The sequence below is a fragment of the Micromys minutus genome (assembly GCF_963924665.1).
Source record: "Micromys minutus genome assembly, chromosome: 9".
NCBI lineage: Eukaryota > Metazoa > Chordata > Mammalia > Rodentia > Muridae > Micromys > Micromys minutus.
Window position 1 is genome coordinate 25,098,636 of NC_137978.1, and position 19,682 is coordinate 25,118,317.

A 19,682-nucleotide genomic window follows, 5' to 3' on the forward strand; every position below is an offset into this window, starting at 1 on the left:
AATTCACAGGAGAGAAGTTTAAAATTGACTCCCACAGTTCATTCTCTGACCTCCATATGCTTATGATGGCAACTCCACGCACACACATACACAGAGGGGTCAGCAAAGGATGGAGTATATCCAGAAAATATACAGACTTTCAATCTTTTTTTTTAAGTCAGAAGACACACACACACACACACACACACACACACACACACACACACACACACACCACATAGTAATACTGAATATAAATTAAGTTAATAATAAGAAAGACCTTAAGGCATGGTAAAAAGAACACTGCTAAGAATTAAGAGACTTGAGTCCTGACCTTACCCATGCCAACAATTCTGTTCTAAAACAGTACTAGTGCTCATATTGAGAAACCCAGACTTGGTAGACCAGAATAGATCCTTCCACTTCTAGAAATCTGAGCCTTTAACATTGTTTTTCAGAAACTTATCAAAAAATCGAGTGACTTCTTATTTCCAAATCACATATTCCTCCTTTGTGAAACAAAAAGGCTAAACAGTCCAACCCTGAAGACTCTTTTGGCTTTAAAACATCAAGCCTGCGATTAACAAGGGAGTATTGAAAATAAATGCTATGGTTTTTAAATCCGAGATAACGCAAGTCATTTTACATTTTTGTCTGATTGAAACCAGTACGGAGCAAGCCCTCAATCCCCACAGAGGAAGCTTGCAAACTTGGAGCCTGTTGTGAGCTGAACCCAATCTACAGATTCTTTTATTTATTGTTATTATTTTTTGGCCCATAGTATATGTTAAAAGTTTGTGAATTAGGGGCCAACAAAAGATGGAGTATATCCAGGAAATATACAGACTTTCAACTTTTTTTTTTTTTAAAGCCAGAAACCCTATCAACTCTGGTCTTCATTTTTGCATGGCAGTGGTTAGGTCAAGCTAAGGAAAGCTGTCTTCTGAATTCCCAGCTCACCAGGGTTCTTGCCTCACAGGTTTGGATCCTACCTGACTTCATTTGCTTACTTTGCCAATCTGAATAAACCCTCTAGCTCAGAGATTTACTCTTTGTATTCTACAACCAACAGTGAGCACGTGGAATACACGGAAACACACACGCTGAACACTTAGGACTATGCAATCTCAGAATAAATTAAATGACATTAAGTGTGTGAGTTGAGTCCAAGCAATCAAGGGGAGGTCAGAGTGGAGACAGAAGCCTTTTCGCTGCCTGTGAAACAAACAGAACAGAGATAATGGACAGTGTGAAGCAATGATGTTACATGTCTGCCAGCTAGCAAATGTGGTCCCCAGATAGCTTAGTAGGAGTGCAGTGACCTGATGAGGCTCTGGCCAGTCCTAGTCTCCAGGATGTACACATACGTCTGAGTCATCACACTCATTTCCTGGAGCAACATTTCATGTGTTGTTTTAATGATGATTTGGATAATAGATTTGTGAGATGACTTGGAATAGCTTCCCCTGGGTGAGATTCCAAATCTGGAGCCATTGATTCTGGAGAACAGATGCCTCGGGAGGTCAGGTGGGGTCTCCCCCAGATATTGGCAGCACTGTCTTGAGACAAAACAGGTAGGTATCATGACTTCCCACATATCCTCGGGCTTGCCTCGAGCTCACTGTACAGCCTGATACCAATTGCAATTCTTTAACCTAGTGTTGGCATATTAAGTGTGTGTCACCATACCTTAGCTTCAGTCTCTCCTGTGATAGTCGGCCTTCTCATAATAAGGAGCTTTGGTGTTTTAATATTTACCCCTCATCCGAGAAATACTTTCTGGGAAGGAAAAGTTAATCTTGAGGGGAAACTGTTAACTATGTCAAACCAACGAGTTCCGAGATGCTGTAGTAGGGTGGGTGCAGAGGGTGAGACATTCACTGATTAGTCCTTTCCTGACCCGCCCCCCCCCCAAGGCCATAGCACTCTTAGACTCAGAAGACCAAGCTGTAACAAAGGCATGGCTTCCAAAGTCTCTGTTACAGGGAGTAGTGACAGAACCTTTGAGTGTGAGAAGTGAGTATCAGGAAGGTAAGCACTGTACAGCACAAACCTCCATCTGTGGTTTTTCTTCCTCCCTCCGTCCAGCTGTCTAAATCAGAGAGCACTGTCCACAGCACACATCCATTTAGAAGCATTCCCCATGTGGGCAGGCATCCTTGCTGGAACAACTTACCTTGAAGTGTTCCCCACTCTTCCCTGTGTCACTTTCTCTTCTGCTCAGTTTTGCAATCCCAGGATTGGACCTCCTCCAGAAAGCACCAACCTTGAATCCTTGCTTTGGACTCTGTTTCTAGGGAATTTGACCAAGAAAACAGAAGATGCGGCTGTTGCCTGGGTGTGTCTTACCAGTTAGGAAACTGGATCTTCTGTGCAGCTCATCATTTTATGTGGGGTGTATAGCTCTGTTGGAGTTCTTAAGGGCCTGAATATGTGCACATTTAGGCCCAGTTTCTCCCTTTGCTACTATGACCTCTTGCTGGCTACTTACCTCCTCACAGTGATACTCTCTCTTCGTAGATAATGAGGATGTCATGGTCTGTTCTGGTTATTGTAAACACCAAAGAAGATATTTTATGTAAATGTACTTATTTCCGAGCTTCTCGGCATTATTGAGATTTTAGGCTAACGTATCTTACCACTATGGGAGGCTGATTTGTGTGTTATGGTACACTCAGCAACATCTGTCCTCTTCCACACAGCGGTGATGATCGGAACTATTGCCAAATATCTGTGGGAGGCACAATTTCCCCACATTGAGAGAAATTAACTTGTTCTTAGCTGGCAGCTGGTGCCGAATGCTAGAGAAGCAAGGGGGACCATCTGAGAGCAGCAGTCAGTCAGTTCTCAGCAGAGTTACACTGCTGGCTTTCATCCCCCTTCCTGCTGTCCTCATCATGTTCCTTCTTCCACTTCAGGTGGGTCAATTGCTTCTCCAGTCATTTCTGCTTTCTTATCACATCAATGCTGTCGCCCTACTTCCTGTCTCTCTTAAGATCTCCTCCTCTCCTCTCATGATCCCCTATCTGGAACCATGACCTAAAACACACATATATAAATATACACACATATAAACATATAAATATAAACACATATATACATGTCTATAAATAATACAAATATAAAGATACACACACATATATGTACATATTAAATATTAAAGTCTAGGCTCTACCTAATCAGAGAAATGATGAAACATTTCTTTTCTTATTATTTATTTATCTATTTTATAAAATATTATTATAGCTCACAAAATTTGTTAAATAATGTATTATGAATACACATTTTTTTCTTTTTTGTCCCCTAAGGACTGAGGCTTCCACATTATAGCCTTCCTTCTTTTTGAGCTTCATAAGGTCTGTGAGTTGCTTCTTGGGTATTCAGAGCCTTCTGGGGCTAGTATATGCTTATCAGTAAGTACATGCCGTGTGTGTTCTTTTGTGACTGGGTTACCTCACTCAGGATGATAGTCTCTAGTTCCATCTAATTGCCTAGGAATTTTGTAAAGTCATTGTTTCTCTACTGTGTAAATGTATCACACTTTCTGTATCCATTTCTCTGTTGAAGAGCATCTGTGTTCTTTCCAGCTTCTGGCTATTATAAATAAGGCTGCTATAAACATGGTGGAGCATGTGTCCTTATAACGTATTGAAGCATCTTTGGGGTATATGCCCAGAAGTGGAATAGTTGGGTCTTCAGGTAATACTATGCACAATTTTCTGAGGAACCAACAGACTGATTTCCAGAGTGGTTGTACCAGCTTACAACCCCACCAACAGTGGAAAAGTCTTCCTCTTTTTTCACATCCTCACCAGCATCTGCTGTCACCTGAGTTTCTGATCTTAGCCATTCTGACTGGTGTGAGGTGGAATCTCAAGGTTGTTGTGATTTGGATTTCCCTGATGACTAGGGATGTTGAGCATTTCTTTAAGTGCTTCTCAGCCATTTGATATTCTTCAGTTGAGAATTCTTTGTTTAGCTCTCTACCCCATTTTTAAATAGGATTGTTTGATTATCTGAACTCTAAATTCTTGAGTTCTTTGTATATATTGGATACTAGCCCTATATCAGATGTAGGATTGGTAAAGATCCTTTCCCATTCTGTTTGCTGCCATTATGTTTTCTTAACAGTGTCCTTTGCCTTACTTTGCAATTTCTTGAAGTTTCATTTATTGATTTTAGAGCATAGGCTACTGGTGTTCTGTTCAGGAAAATTTCCCCTGTGCCTATGTGTTGTAAGCTTTTCCTCACTTTCTCTTCCAATAGTTTCAGTGTATCTGGTTCTATGTGGAGATTTTAGATCCACTTGCACTTGAGCTTTGTACAAGGAGATAAGAAAGGATCAATTTGCAATCTTTTGCATGCTGACTGCCAGTTGAGCCAACACCATTTGTTGAAGAGGCTGTCCTTTTTCCATTGAATGTTTTTAGCTTCTTTGTCAAAGATAAAGTGACCATATGTGTGAGAGTTCGTTTCTGGGTCTTCAATTGTGTTTCATTTATCTACCTGCCTATCTCAGTTCCAATACCATGGAGTTTTTTTTTTGTTTTTTTTTTTTTTAAAACACAATTGCTTTGTAATATATCTTGAAGTCAGGGATGGTGATTCCCGCAGAAGTTTTCTTATTCTTGAGAATATATTTCACTATCTTAGGTTTTTTATTATTCCAAATGAATTTGCAAATTGCTCTTTCTAACTCTATGAAGAATTGAGTTGGAATTTTGATGGGGATTGCATTGATTCTATAGATTGCTTTTGATAAGATGGCCATTTTTACAATGTTGATCCTTCCAATCCATGAGCATAGGTCATATTTCCATCATCTGAGATCTTCTTCAATTTCTTTCAAAGAGATTTGAAGTTCTTGTCATACAGATCTTTCACTTGCTATAGTTAGGATTCTCTAAGGAATTTCATAGTGTTTGTGACTATTGTCGAGGGTATCTTTCCCCCAATTTCTTTCTCAGCATGCTTATCCTTTCAGTAGAGGAAGGCTACTGATTTGTTTGAGTTAGTTTTATATCCAGACACATTGCTGAAGTTGTTAATCAGCTGTAAAAGTTCTTTGGTGGAATTTTGGGGTCACTTAAATATTCTAGCATGTCATTGGCAAATAGTGACTTCTTCCTTTCTTATTTGTATCCCCTTGACTTCCTTTTGTTGTCTAATTGCTCTGGCCAGGACTCCTAGTTCTATATTGAATAGGTAGGGGAGAGTGGGCAGCCTTGTCTAGTCCCTCATTTTAGTGGGATTGCTTCAAGTTTCTCACTGTTTAGTATGATGTTGGCTACTAGTTTGATGTATATTGCTTTTACTATGTCAAGTATGGACCTTGGATTCCTGCTTTTTCCAAGAATTTTAACATGAAGGGGTATTAAAATTTGTCAAATGCTTTCTCAGCATTTAGTGAGATGATCATGTGGGATTTTTTTCTTAGAGTTTGTTTATAAAGTGAATTATACTGATAGAATTCAGTATATTGAACCATCCTTGCTTCCCTAGAATGAAGCCTAATTGATCATAGTGAATGATTATTTTTATGTGTTCTTGGATTCAGTTTGCAAGAATTTTATTGAGTATTTTTGCATCAGTGTTCATAAGGGAAATTGATCTGAAGCTCTCTTTCCTTGTAGGGTCTTTGTGTGGTTTAGGAATAAGAGTAATTGTGGCTTCAAAGAATGAGTTGGGAAGTATTTTCTCTGTTTCTATTTTGTGGAATTGTTTGGAGAGTATTGGTATTAGGTCTTCTATGAAGGTCTGATAGAATTCTGCACTAAACCCATCTGGTCCTAGGCTTTTTTTTTTTTTTTTTTTTTTTTTTTTTTTTTTTTTTTTTTTTTTTTTTGGTCTGGGAGGCTTTTGATGACTCCTTCTAATTCTTTAGGTGGTATGGGACTGTTTAGATGGTTTATCTGATTTTGATTTAACTTTGGTATCTGGTATCTGTCTAGAAATTCATCCATTTCCTTCTGATTTTCCAGTTTTGTTGAGTATTGGCTTTTGTAGTAGGATCTGATGATTTCTTGAATTTCCTCAGTTTCTTTTGTTATATTTCCCCTTTCATTTCTGATTTTGTTAATTTGGATACTCTCTTTGTGCCCTCTAGTTAGTCTGGCTAAGAGTTTATCAGTATTGTTGATTTCTCAAAGAACCAGCTTTGAGTTTGGTTATTTCCTGCCATCTACTTCTCTTGGGTATATCTGCCTTTTTTTTTTTTTTTTTTTTTTTTTTTTTTTTTTTTTTTTTTGTTCTAGAGCGTTTAGTTGTGCTGTCAATCTGCTAGTGTATGCTCTCTCCAGTTTCTTTTTGGAGGCACTCAGAGCTATGGCTTTTCCTCTTATTACTGTTTTGGGTATGCTGTGCTTTCATTTTCATTAAATTCTAAAAAATCCTTAATTTCTTTATTTATTCATTGACCATGTTATTGTTGAGTAGCGCATTGTTCAGCTTCCATGTGTATGTGGGCTTTTTGTTGTCTTTGTTGTTATTAAAGCCAGCCTTAGTCTATGGTGATCTAATAGAATGTGTGGGAGTATTTCAATCTTTGTATATTTGTTGAGGGAGATTGCTCCTGGGTGTTCGGCTTTTTGTGGACAGGCAGTGAGTTCTGATGATAGTGACTCAGTTCTGTTTTCATGGGCTCAGGTGTGAGAGCTCTTGCGAGACTATTCTGGGAGCTCACCCCTCTGCCCACAGGTCCTGAGTCCTAATGGCAGAGACCCAGCTCTTTTCTAGGCCAAAAAGAACCCTTTTCCAGAGAGCACCACACTCTCTGCACTCTGAGTACCTCTTGTGCTCCCTCATGAGACAGCCGGTGGGCCTGTGCCTCAGGCTCACTCTTGGTCCAGGTTGAAAAGAGCCTGTGCATCTGTTCTGGGAGCTCAGCCTTCCCTGGCCAGATCCTAAGTTCCAATGACAGAGACCTGGCCCTCTCTGTGGATAATAAAACATTTCTGAGCCTTGCTTATTTCACTTAACACTGTGATTTCTAGTTCTAATCATTTTCCTACAAATGTCACAATTTCTATTTTTTTTGGCTGCATAAAATTCCATTGCATATATGTATTACATTTTCTTTACCCATTATTCTGTTGACTGATATTTCAGTTGGTTCTAGGAACAGTACAACAAACATAGATGCACATGTACATGTTTGGTATGCACCTGTAGAGTCCTTCAAGTATATACCCAAGTGTCATATGGCTGGGCCATAGGATAGTTCTGCTTTTAGTTGTTTTTTTTTTTTTTTTTTTTTTTGATGAATTGCCATTGTGATTTCTACAGTGGCCACATAGTTTTCTATCCCCAAGTGTAATGAACAGGAGTTCTTGCATCTTGACATTTTAACCAGTGTTTGCTGTCAACACACTTTTAATTGCATTTCTTTGGTGTCCAAGAATGGTGGACACTTTTCAAATAATATATCTATTATTGCATTTCTTCTTTTGAAAACTGTTTATTCAGTTCATTAGTTATAAGATGATTTGAATTTTTGAGTTAAAATTTTTCAGCTCTTTATATAACTGAGATATTAATAATCCAGTCTGTCATGTATTTGGCCAAAACCCTTTTCCCGTTCTGTCAGATGGCTGCTGATTGTTTCCTTTCCTGAGAATTGACAAATGGGACATTTGAGTCTCACGTAGTCTCACTTGTCAGTTCTCAGCATTATTTCCTGAGGAAGTGCTGATTTTGGAGAAATCTTCTCATACACCCCAGGAACCATTTCCTTTGGAACCCAAAGAGTCTTTTAGAAAAGCTGGACAAGGATCTTAGAGTCAAGATTGAGCAAAGAACTGAGGTAACACCTAAGCTACATACGAAGAAAGACTTGTCCTGCAATCAGTGAATGTCTATTGTACTTATGGTTGGAATTCTGAGGAGTGATTATTTGAATTTCAGCATTACCTAATCTGTGACTGACATTCCATATTACTTCACTGTGAGTAAGATAGATTTTTGTAGATGAGCTTTCTCTAGCCAAATGTTGAACGAGTCTTAAAAGTTGCTGGTTAAGAGTTTCTCTCCTGAAAACCCTACCTAAGGAACTTCATACCCATTTAGACCCAAGACAGCCTGTGCATTCTAGACTTTGATATAGGCACTGTTATTTCTGTGCTACAAGCAACCAAATCGGTTTCCCAAGACCCATTATAGTCCCCTTTTCAATTGTATATCTGGCCTAGGTAATCCATGAGTATTACAGAATAACTATGTATGTATGTATGAACTAAGGTCACAAAGAGATGCTTCAGATGTTTCTTTATTCTGAGAAAATTCAACATCTACACAGAAGGACCACACAGCTTTACTGGGAGGTATGTGAAATGAGGACTATAGCTTACTGACCACATTTACATATAATCGAACCATTTTGAATGTACACCTTCCTGCAGCATTCAAATCTACAGATGGTCACACTTTGGATATTCTGTCTAACATTACCAGAGACTCTGAGACAAGGACATATAACTGACTCCCTGAATTGTGATTCTTAGAACGGTGAGAGATCAGAAATGTTCACTGCTCTCTCAGGTGGCCGAGTACTAGAACATTCAATTACACAGTAAGTGATTGAAGCCCATAAGGTGTGAATTTGCAGATGTTAGTTCGGAGCAGACAGGATTTAGATATTAAAGGAATGTCAGTAACTGTAATAAGAAAGAGGCACTAATCGATCATTTAATGGTCACATGCTGCTTCTATAACCATGCGCATGCCCCATTTCCAATGAGCTGTTGTTGCTCCTTCCATCCAGAAATGGAATATTTTTTACTTGCTCTCAAATCAGGATATCACAGCGACTTATTCCTAAATACAAATAGTATAAGCAGAGCAATGTGACTTCTGAAGGTCAGCCTTCTGAGTCCATGCCCTCACAAAATGCTGTCCTAGGGTGCCATTGATGGAAAGTCAGCCTTGTCTCCTATAAGATGCCAGACCATATGGAGAACTGAGACACCCAGCTAATAACCAACACCAGAACCCAGACTTGTGAATGGAGTCCTCTTGGATGTTATAGCCAGGTTTGATAGTATGCATTGAAATCTTACTAGCTGTGTACAAATTTTAAAAATGTCCAAATGAAGTTAAAGGCTTCTGTATGCTAAGCATGTCTATGACTGAGCTATACTCTCAGCCCTGTGTTATATATTTTAAGGAAAAAGATTGTTCAAAATCAACAGTTAAAATCCTTGACTTAACAAGTGTTTGAATTTCACTTTCTTCTCTTTCATATACAATTTTGTATGTGGGTTAAAGAAGGATCATTATATGTTGCTAGTTTCCCACAAAATAGCAAAGTGTAGGAAGAATAGGCAACATGTTTAAGTCTTCATTTGGTAGGTGGGGGAGACCCAACAATATAATTACATCCAGTCATTGATGCACAGTTAAGGATTTATACCCATGCACCTAGGCTTTGGATTCTGTTTCCTTCCCTATGTAGTGTGGGAGGTGCCCCTCCAGATTTAACATCAGTGCTTGAATGAGCCCAGTGTACACCGTGGTGTAATTCATCTGGTGGGGACCACATGCCAAGAGACTGTTAGCTTTAGCAAGTGGTTACTGAGTAACATAGCTGTTTGGGCAGCCAACTGGTGGTGGGAGATTCTTGTTCTGCCTCTGTCTGGGGAGGCAAATAAACAGTGCTTTCAAACTCTGTTGACACATGTAACCTAGGTGACACAGGATTCTGACTTGATGTGGAATTCCTCTGAGAGGAGCAGTGTGGTTGATTAAATTATGAGCATCCTTTTATGGATATAAACTAGGAGGGCTGGCAGCTCAGACAGTTGCAAAGGTGAGTGGCTGCTTTCAAAGATGCTGAGTCAGCTTTGGGGAAATGAAGTACACAGACTAGAGCAAATCATCTTCTGTTCTGAAAATGAGAAAATGAAACTTGTCCATAACTTCTTCTGCTGTTTCATCCGATACACACCACATGCCTACAGATATAATTGATTTCCCAATGGCTTTATGCCAATTTCTAGGACACCAAGAACACTAATCTTCCCATGAACCATTTCCTAGAAAGGAGGACATAGTATACAAAGACAGCCAGTTAGCAACTGTGTATCCAAAGGCTAATTCTTCTTCTGAGACTCAATTACTTTATTTGTACATTGTTAATGACATACACATTATAGGCTATTGCAAACAATAAAACATTCAACAAGATGTTGAGGATGCAACTATCACAAACTGAATGTTAAATGAACTTGTAAAAACCTAATAGTCTTGAAACAGGAACCTGGCTGCATGCCAGCAGATGAACCAATATTTACCAAGGGCCAATCGTGTGCAAAGTGCTTTGTCAGACAGTCATCACAAGCGATTGTCATGAAACTCTCTGCCTGCCTGCAGAGAGCTGAGCACCCAGAGGAGATGCAGGAGTGCTCTCTCTTCTGAGCCCATGGGTGAGCTCACATTCTCTCTCCACTGACTATCTGGGGAGAGACCTTTGGGAACTCTCAGGGTGCAGGTATCACAGTACCATCTGGGTCTGTATTCTTCAGGCCTCCATCTGCACCCGGAGCTAGAGCAGGCCCATCACCACAAGAACTCACAGCTTGACCATAGAGAGCTGAACACCCAGGACCATTCTCCTCTGGAGTTCATGGCCCCTAGATGCACAGGAGAAACAAGCTCCATTCATAGAAAACAAAATCAACTAACATCAAAGATAAGAAGATGGCAAGAGGCAAGCACAAGACTAAACAACAGAAACAAAGACAACCTGGCAACATCAGAACCCAGCTCTCCCACCACAGCAAGTAGTGCATATCCCAACACTCCAGAAAAACAAGATTTGGACTTGAAATTATGCCTCATGTTGATGATAGAGGGCTTCAAGAGATGCATGAATAACTCCCTTAAAGAAATACAGGCGAACACAGAGAAACAGGTGCAAGACCTTAGAGAAACACAAGAAAACATAAGCAAAAGGATGGAGGAATTTAACAAAACCATCCAGGATCTAAAAATGACAATGGAAACAATAAAGAAAACACAAAGAGAGACAACACTGGGGATAGAAAACCTAGGAAAGAGGTCAGGAGTCATGTACACAAGCATCACCAACAGAATACAAGAGATGGAAGAGAAAATTTTGGGGACAGAAGATAACATAGAAAGTGTTGACACAGCAGTCAGAGAAAATGTAAAAATTAAAAAGCTCCTAACCCAAAACATCTGGCAAATCCAGGACACAATGAAGAGACCAAACCTAAGGATAATAGGCATAGAAATGAGTGAAGACTCCCAACTAAAAGGTCTAGCAAATATCTTCAAAAAATTATAGAAGAAAACTGCCCTAAAGAAAGAGATAACCATGAACATACAAGGAGCCTACAGAACTCCAGATAGATTGGGCCAGAAAAAAAATTCTCCCTACACATAATGGTCAAAAAAGCAAATGTTTAAAACAAAGAAAGTATGCTGAAAGCAGAAAGGGAAAAGGGACAAGTAACATATAAAGGGAAACTGAACAGAATTACACCAGACTTCTCAACAGAAACTGTGAAAGGTAGAAGATCCTGGACAGACATCATACAGACCCTAAGAGAACACAAATGCTAGCCCAGGTTACTATATCCAGCAAAACTCTCAATTACTACAGATAGAGAAACCAAGATATTCCAAAAAAAGACCAAATTTACACAATATCGGTCTGCAAATCCAGCCCTACAAAGGATAATAGATGGAAAACTTCAACACAAGGAGAGAAACTATACCCTAGGTAAAGCAAGAAAGTAATCCTCTTGTGACAAAACCAAAAGAAGAAAGACACAAAAGCATATTTTTACCTCTAAGAACAAAAATATCAGGAAACAACAATCATTATTCCTTGATATCTCTTAACATCAATGAACTCAATTATTCAATAAAAAGACATAGATTGTCAGACTGGATAAGTAAACCAAACCCAGCATTTTGCTGTATACAGGAAACTCATCTCAGCAACAAAGACAGACACTACCTCAGAGAAAAATGTTGAAAAAAAAACTTTCCAAGTAAATGGTCTCAAGAAACAAGTAGCCATCCTAATATCGAATAAAATAGATTTTCAACCAAAAGACATTAAAAAAGATTAGAAAGGACACTTTTTACTTATCAAAGGAGAAATCTATCAAGAACTCTCAATCCTGAACATCTATGCTCCAAATACAAGAGCACCTACATTCATAAAAAAACTCTACTAAAGCACAAATCATATATTGCACCACACACAATAATAGTGGGAAGCTTCAACACCCCACTCTCATCAATGAATAAATCATGAAAGCAGAAACTGAACAGAGACACAGCAAAACTAACAGAAGTTATGAACCAAATGGATTTAACAGATATCTATAGAATATTTCATCCTAAAACAAAAGAATATGCCTTCTTCTAAGCACCTCATGGAACTGTTTCCAAAATTGACATATACTTGGTCACAAAACAAACCGCAACAGATACAAGAAGATTGACATACTCTCATGCATCCTATCAGATTACCATAGACTAAGGCTACTCTTCAATAATAACAACAACAAAAGAAACCAAAATAAACAAACAACAACAAAAAAAACCAACCAAACCAAAATAAATAAATAAAACCAACAAAAAACCCACATACACATGAAAGCTCTATGCAACAATAGCTTGGTCAAGGTCAAATTAAAAAAAAAAAATCAAAGACTTTTTAGAATTTAATGAAAATGAAGGCGCAACTTACCAAAACTTATGGGATTATGGTAAAAGCAGTGCTAAGAGGAAAACTCACGGCTCTGAGTGCCTACAGTAAGAAACTGGAGAGCTCATACAATAGCACCTTGACAGCACACCTGAAATCCCAGGACCAGATTGGTTTAGTACTGAATTCTATATCAGACTTTCATAGAAGATCTAATACTAATACTCTCCAAACTATTTCACAAAATAAAAACAGAGGGAACACTACCCAACTCATTCTTTGAAATAACAATTATGCTCATTGCTGAACCACACAAAGACCCTACAAAGAAAGAGAACATCAGACCAATTTCTCTCATGAACACTGATGCAAAAATGCTCAATAAAATTTTTCCAAACTGAATCCAAGAACACATCAAAACAATCATTCACCATGATCAAGTAGGTTTCATTCCAGGGATATAAGGATGGTTCTATATGTGAAATTTTTTCAATGTAATCCATCATATAAACAAACTCTAAGAAAATAAAACCCCACACAATCATCTCTTTAGATGCTGAGAAAGCGTTTGACAAATTTTAATACCCCTTCATGTTAAAATTCTTGGAAAGAGCAGGAATCCAAGGCCCATATATAACATAGTAAAAGCAATATACATCAAACCAGTAGCCAAGATCATATTAAACAGTGAGAAACTTGAAGCAATCCCAGCAAAATCAGGGAATAGACAAGACTGCCCACTATCTCCCTACCTATTCAATGTAGTACTGGAAGTACTAATCAGAGTAATCAGACAGCAAAAAGAGGTCAAAGGGATACAAATTGGAAAGGAAAAAGTCAAATATCACTATTTTCAGATGATATAATAGTATGCTTAAGTGACCCCAAAAATATCACCAGAGGACTTTTATAACTGATAAAAAACTTAAGCAAACTATCTGAATATGAAATTAACTCAAACAAATCAGTGGCCTTCCTCTACTCAAAAAATTAAACAGGCTGAGAAAGAAATTAGAGAATCAACACCCTTCACAATAGTCACAAAGAATATAAAATACCTTGGGGTAACCCTAACCAAGCCAGTGAAGGATCTGCATAACAAGAATTTCAAGTCTCTGAAGAAGAAAATTGAAGAAGACCTCAGAATGCGGAAAGACTTCCCATGTGCATGGACTGGAAGGATCAACATAGTAAAAATGGCCATCTTCCCTAAAGCAATCTACAGATTCAATGCAATCCCTATCAAAATTCCAACTCAATTCTTCATAGAGTTAGAACGAGCAATTTGCAAATTAATCTGGAATAACAAAAAACCTAGGATAGCAAACTCTATTCTTAAAAATAAAAACACTTCCCGGAGAATTACCATCCTTGTCCTTAAGCTGTAATACAGATCAATTGTGATAAAAACTGCATTGTATTGGTACAGAGACAGGCATGTAGATCAACAGAATAGAATTGAAGACCCAGAAATAAACCCACACACCTATGGTCACTTGATCTTTGACAAAGGAGCTAAAATCATTCGATGGAAAAAGCACAGCCTCTTCAACAAGTGGTTTTGGTACAACTGGCAGTCAGCATGGAGAACATTGCAAATTGATCCTTTTATTATCTCCTTGTACAAAGCTCAAGTTCAAGTGGATCAAAGACCTTCAAATAAAACCAGGTACACTGGAACTAATAGAATAGAAAGTGGGAAAGAGCTTAGAACACATAAGCACGGTGGAAAATTTTCTAGACAGAACACAAATTGCTTATTCTCTAAGATCAAGATTCAACAAATAGGACCTCATGAAACTGCAAAGGACACTGTCAAAATGACAAAACAGCAACCAACAGATTGGCAAAGATCTTTACCAATCCTAGAGGGCTAGTATCCAATATATACAAAGAACTCAAGAAATTACACTCTAGAGAATCAAATAATCCTATTAAAAATATGGTACAGAGCTAAACAAAAAATTCTTTTTTTTTAAACATTGATTTATTCTTTATTGCAAAGATTTATGACAAATTACTTAAAGGTCAACTTTTTAGTTGCTTGTTCCTCTTCACTCTAGGCATATTGAAGTCAAGTATGTACCTGATAATGCTCAAATTTGATCTATAATGTGAACATTAAACACTAAGTTGGTACATCAAATGTCACTTTGTCAAACAGCATATTATAATTCAGAGAGGTTATCAGGACAGTTAAAATTTAAATTCAGGGGCACTACATGTTTCATCACCTTAAAATCTTGATTGACCAAAACTTAAAAATTACCAGCCTTGATTCTGAAATACTTTAATATTAATGTGTGGGTTTTGGTAAATACTTTCAGATACCTATGTTGTCCACCAACTCTGGCCTTACACCTGATACTTTAACCATAAGATACTTTTAACCATAATTATGAAGGTAACCAGGTTTCCTGTATGTAAAGTTTACTACTATCAGTTCACCTATGTGTAAGCCACGTGTGCTCACTCTTTCCCAGTTTTTGCAGCGGTGATGTGTTTATCCTCATAAAATTTCTATGACACAGTTAACACAACCACACTGATGACACTTTCGGGGCAAAGCAGAAGTCAACAGTCCTTCTGTGTCATCACCACTGAACTCTGTTTTGTCATTGCTACCTGGATGAACACTGACATTTAGTTACAAGTTTAAAGACACAAGAGTTTAAAAAGTTGATTTGCACAAAAGAAATTAAGAAATTTTATACAACAAATTGGTTTTTAAAAATACAAAAATAACATCTGTCACTTCTGTCATGCCAACAACTTGACATATATACACATGCAGAAAAGTTCCAACTTGGTCATCTGAACAGCTGTGCTCTACTATGAGGAACAAACCGCCGCTATGTTTCACACTGACAGAAGGTGTATTCAAAATATTTCATACACTAAATACTGCAATAGTCTGCACGTATAAATGCTGGTTATAGTAGTTTTTGCTTTGATTAAAAGTATGTCTTAAGCAAGCAAACATTAAGTTCACTAAAATGCACAATAGTTCAGCAATCTATGACCTTACAATAAAGAAACCCAAAATGTACAACAATAAAAAGCAAGAAACAATTACTGCCATGCAAAATTTAAGCTGAAAACTGCAAGAAAATGCAATTTAAAACAAGCTCAAATATATGTTAACACACAAAGAGTCAGCAGCAAGTTCTACCAACAATAGACTTAAAAAACAATACATTCTCTTTGCTGGTATAAATCAGATCTTCAAATCTGAAAACAAGCCATCTGTCCTGTATCTCAAGAAATCAGCTCTTTTACAGTTGTTTTAATGAAATCTTTCCTCTCAGTTAAATCATAAGCAGGATAATTTTCATATACCTCTTTGCAAATCTGCTTCATTGTGACTTCTTCCAAGTTAGCATCAGCCAGTAATTTTTTCACTGTTTCCTTTAGCTCTTCACCTGTAGGTGGTTTTTTCAATTTTTTAATTAAGGGTTCATTATCAGAACTATCTTCAGATTCAGACTCCTTTTTGGAACTGTTTTGGTTCTTCTTGGTGGTACTGCTGTCTGCCTTCTTATCATTAGCACTCTTTACAGATTTTTTACTCTTAGCGGCAGCTTTCTGTTTTGTCTTTTCTTTTTTAGATGTCTTTTTTGGTGGTTGCTCCTCTTCGCTTTCTTTCTCTTCATCTTCTGAAGACTCTTCCTTGTTTTTCTTCTCATCTTCATCACTACTAGACTCATCTGACAGAATTTCAGGACATTTAGTTTGCTTTGACTTCCTTGTCGTTCCAGAACTGTTCCGTTCCTTCTTACTACCTTTGCTGGAAGATTTTTTGGATTTTGGCAATGGCTTGCCAGAAGGCTTTGGGTGCATTAAGAAATTCAAGATTCTCTTCACTAGTTCACTGTTCACACCTGACCTCTCTAAGTCAAGAACCTCACAGATGCTCTTTAACACGGCATTTCTAAACTTTTTTAACATTTCTTCCTTCTTTTTATACTGGGTACTGCCTTTTTCAAATGGAAAGCCACTGAACTGACCCACATTCTTCTTCAACGAGGACACTGTGCCCGGCCTGTTGTAAAGCAGTTTGTGTAGATTTCTAAGTTCATCTGTTTTTATCTTACACAGAAAGAAATGTATCCTTTCAATTTCACAGTTTCTGACCCTTCCCTTGTGCAATCGTAAATGGCTCTCTTTGTAAGACACTTGCATCGTCAATCTCTCTACTTTCTTCTTCTCTCTCTTGCCTTCCACGATAAGACTTTTCTTTTTCTTCCTCCTCGCGTCGTCGTCCTCGTCGTCATCGTCGTCGTCATCCTCCTCCTCCTCCTCACTCTTCTCCCTGGGACCCGGCATCTTGGGTTCCTTCTCGGACACGGGCAGCTCGGGGGTGTCCTCTCCCTCTGCAGTGGGGGCCGCCGCCAACATGCTGGGGGCCGCGAGTGCGCATGAGAAAAAGGAAATTAAAAAAATGAAACTCCCAAAATGCGGTATTTCCCAAAGTATATTTCAGAGACGACAAACACAAAAAAGACCATTAGGTCCATTTTATCACTTGATTTGTATAGAAGACCTGGGTACAGAGAGAGATACAGTGAGAGCCAGAGAGAAGGTCTAGCCCAGCCTAGCCTCAAACTCATTATACATCTCAATCTGGCCTCTCACTCAAAACAACTCTCCTACCCCAACCTTTAGAGTCCTTGGAGTATAGATGTGAGCCCCCATGCCTGGCTTTCTCTTAATGACAATAACATTATATATGTACACATGAACTGAGGATGGCCTTCTGCTTCTGGTTCTCCTGCCTTTATCTCCGAAGTTCTGAACTAGCCTTGCCGTAGCACACTTGCAGCTGTGGGTGGAGGACAAGAGGACAAGAGTGACCGGCATCTGCAATGAGAACCAGTGATCCTGCCCCAACTTTTTCTATGAGGCAACATTAAGAAACCGAATCTCGAGGGGCAAATGACCGAAAATGCAAATAGAGACTTTATTCAAGAGAAAAAACACGATTGACCCATCTGAAAAGGTGACTCAAGCTTGTTGGCAGTTGAGCTAATTTCCTGGCATTGGAACCCCAAGAACATTTCCTAATGGTCACTATATTGACAACAATAAAAACTTTGACAGTTTTTTCTAAGGATGTGGCAAAGGAACTTCTCATAACCTTTTGGAGAGTGAGGAATCTATCATCTTTGAAGCGTGGTTTAGCCTTGCTCAGGTCAGAAGTGTTTATGACTCAGCCACTCCGAGTCTTCAGTGTCTTCTTAGATGTACTCTGCCTAGTGACACATGGTAGCAGGAGCACAGCATTCATCACAAAGAGGCTTAGAATGTCAACAACAGAAAAAAAAAAAAACCAAATATCCCTCTGCAGTAGATAAGTTAATTATGGAATAGTCTAATATCCAACATGTCCTCCAACAGTGAAGATGAGTCAAGCATAGCTTCGCCGCTCACACAGACAAATCTAAGCAAAACATTTTTAATGTTTTTAATTTAATGTTATTTTTATTTGTTATTTAATGTTTTTTAACGCTATTTAAACAAATAACACTCAGTTAAAAGAACAAACCACATTGGGATACATTCTGGGTGTGTAATTTACATAAGGACAAACAAGAGAACATAAATGTGCAGAGATAAAGCAACAAAGAAGAAAGTGATTTGTATAAACCTAGTTTAGCTGATTTCTCTAGAAGGGGATGGCAACAGAGGTATGCTATCACAGATGCATTAATGTATATACAGCTATATATGTAATCATTTAAAAAATGATTCAACCAAACAAATAATACTTTTCCCATCACACCAAAATGCCAATGTTGTAACAAAAAGAGAGTTTTGTAGTACCAGCTGATTTCTACAAAGACCTGTACACACCCAAAAGTTAACACTACACAGTTTACACATATATATGCCTATTTAAGGACATATTTAAAACTCATTAGCATGTTTCAAGAAGAGAAACACAATTTTATTAGGAGAAAAATAGAGAGGGGAAAAATGTAGCTTGCTTGGATTAGTTCTTTTAAACAATGTCTGGTTGTTAATTCACATCCAACATTGTCCTTAAAACTATTTAATGAAGTAGAAAAAGGAGGAGAAAATGTCATACAGACTAGGTCCAGTTCCACCTCTTCAAGCAAGTTTATTTTGGAGAGTCCATGGAAGCCAGTAGAAATATTTCTTATTGTGAAATAATCCAAGCTATTTTGACAAGAAGCAATTTGTTTTCTGAAGGCTTAGGGAAACAACAGCCTTGGAATTGGAGGGAGACACTGCTGACAAAGCGTGTATTGCACATGACTGGGGCATTTCTACGCCTCATTCCAATCCTCCAAACCCCTCCTATTCATCCTCATCCTGTCAGGACTGGGGAGAAGGGAAGAGCAGATGTCCCAATTCCCAGGCTAATGTTACACAATTGATCATAGAAAATGCTGTCCCTTGCCAAGTCAGACAGGAGGCAGGTCTGTTGGCTGTCCTGCTTGAACCAGAGTGCTCACCCCAGATGCTGCACTGTATCCTAAGGCTTCTCTTAGGTATAATGTGGCTCCAAACAGGGAAAATAACCCCCCGAGAATAGTCCAGGTTACAGGAAACTACCTTACCTAAATATCTGATATGCAGGTACCTTGACAGGAAATGATTTGGATAAAGGGAAGATTCCTGGAAGACCAGGGAAGTCAATAGAATCCCTAGTTGGTAGGGTTAACTTAGAGAAAAGAGAGATAACATTCTTTTTACTTCGGAGATGTACATAACAGATTTAAGACCTGAGATAGATGGACATACAGATGGCGGATAGATACAGGTACATTAGTAATTGATAGACGAGGTGGTGGAGATGACTTTATAAACAAGTCAAGGAAGAAGATTGTGTAAGACATTTTCTACATTTTCCTAAAACTCCAAAAAATATTAGAACCAGATAAACAGATTTGTGCTAAACTATGAAAACCAAAGCTTCAGATCGACTCAGTCATGCCCTGCCCCCTAGAATCTGCAGTCCACTTTCAAGTACAGACCTTGTACACACATGTAGGCTAGC

General features: G+C 38.3%; 1 pseudogene across 1 annotated transcript; it reads right to left on the reverse strand.

The window, feature by feature from the left end:
* Positions 1-15,561: 15,561 nt before the first annotated feature.
* LOC308424081 (protein DEK-like) lies at positions 15,562-17,056 on the reverse strand (annotated as a pseudogene). Its single transcript has one exon. The product of its transcript is annotated as a protein DEK-like (transcript).
* Between the last annotated feature and the right edge of the window lie 2,626 nt (positions 17,057-19,682).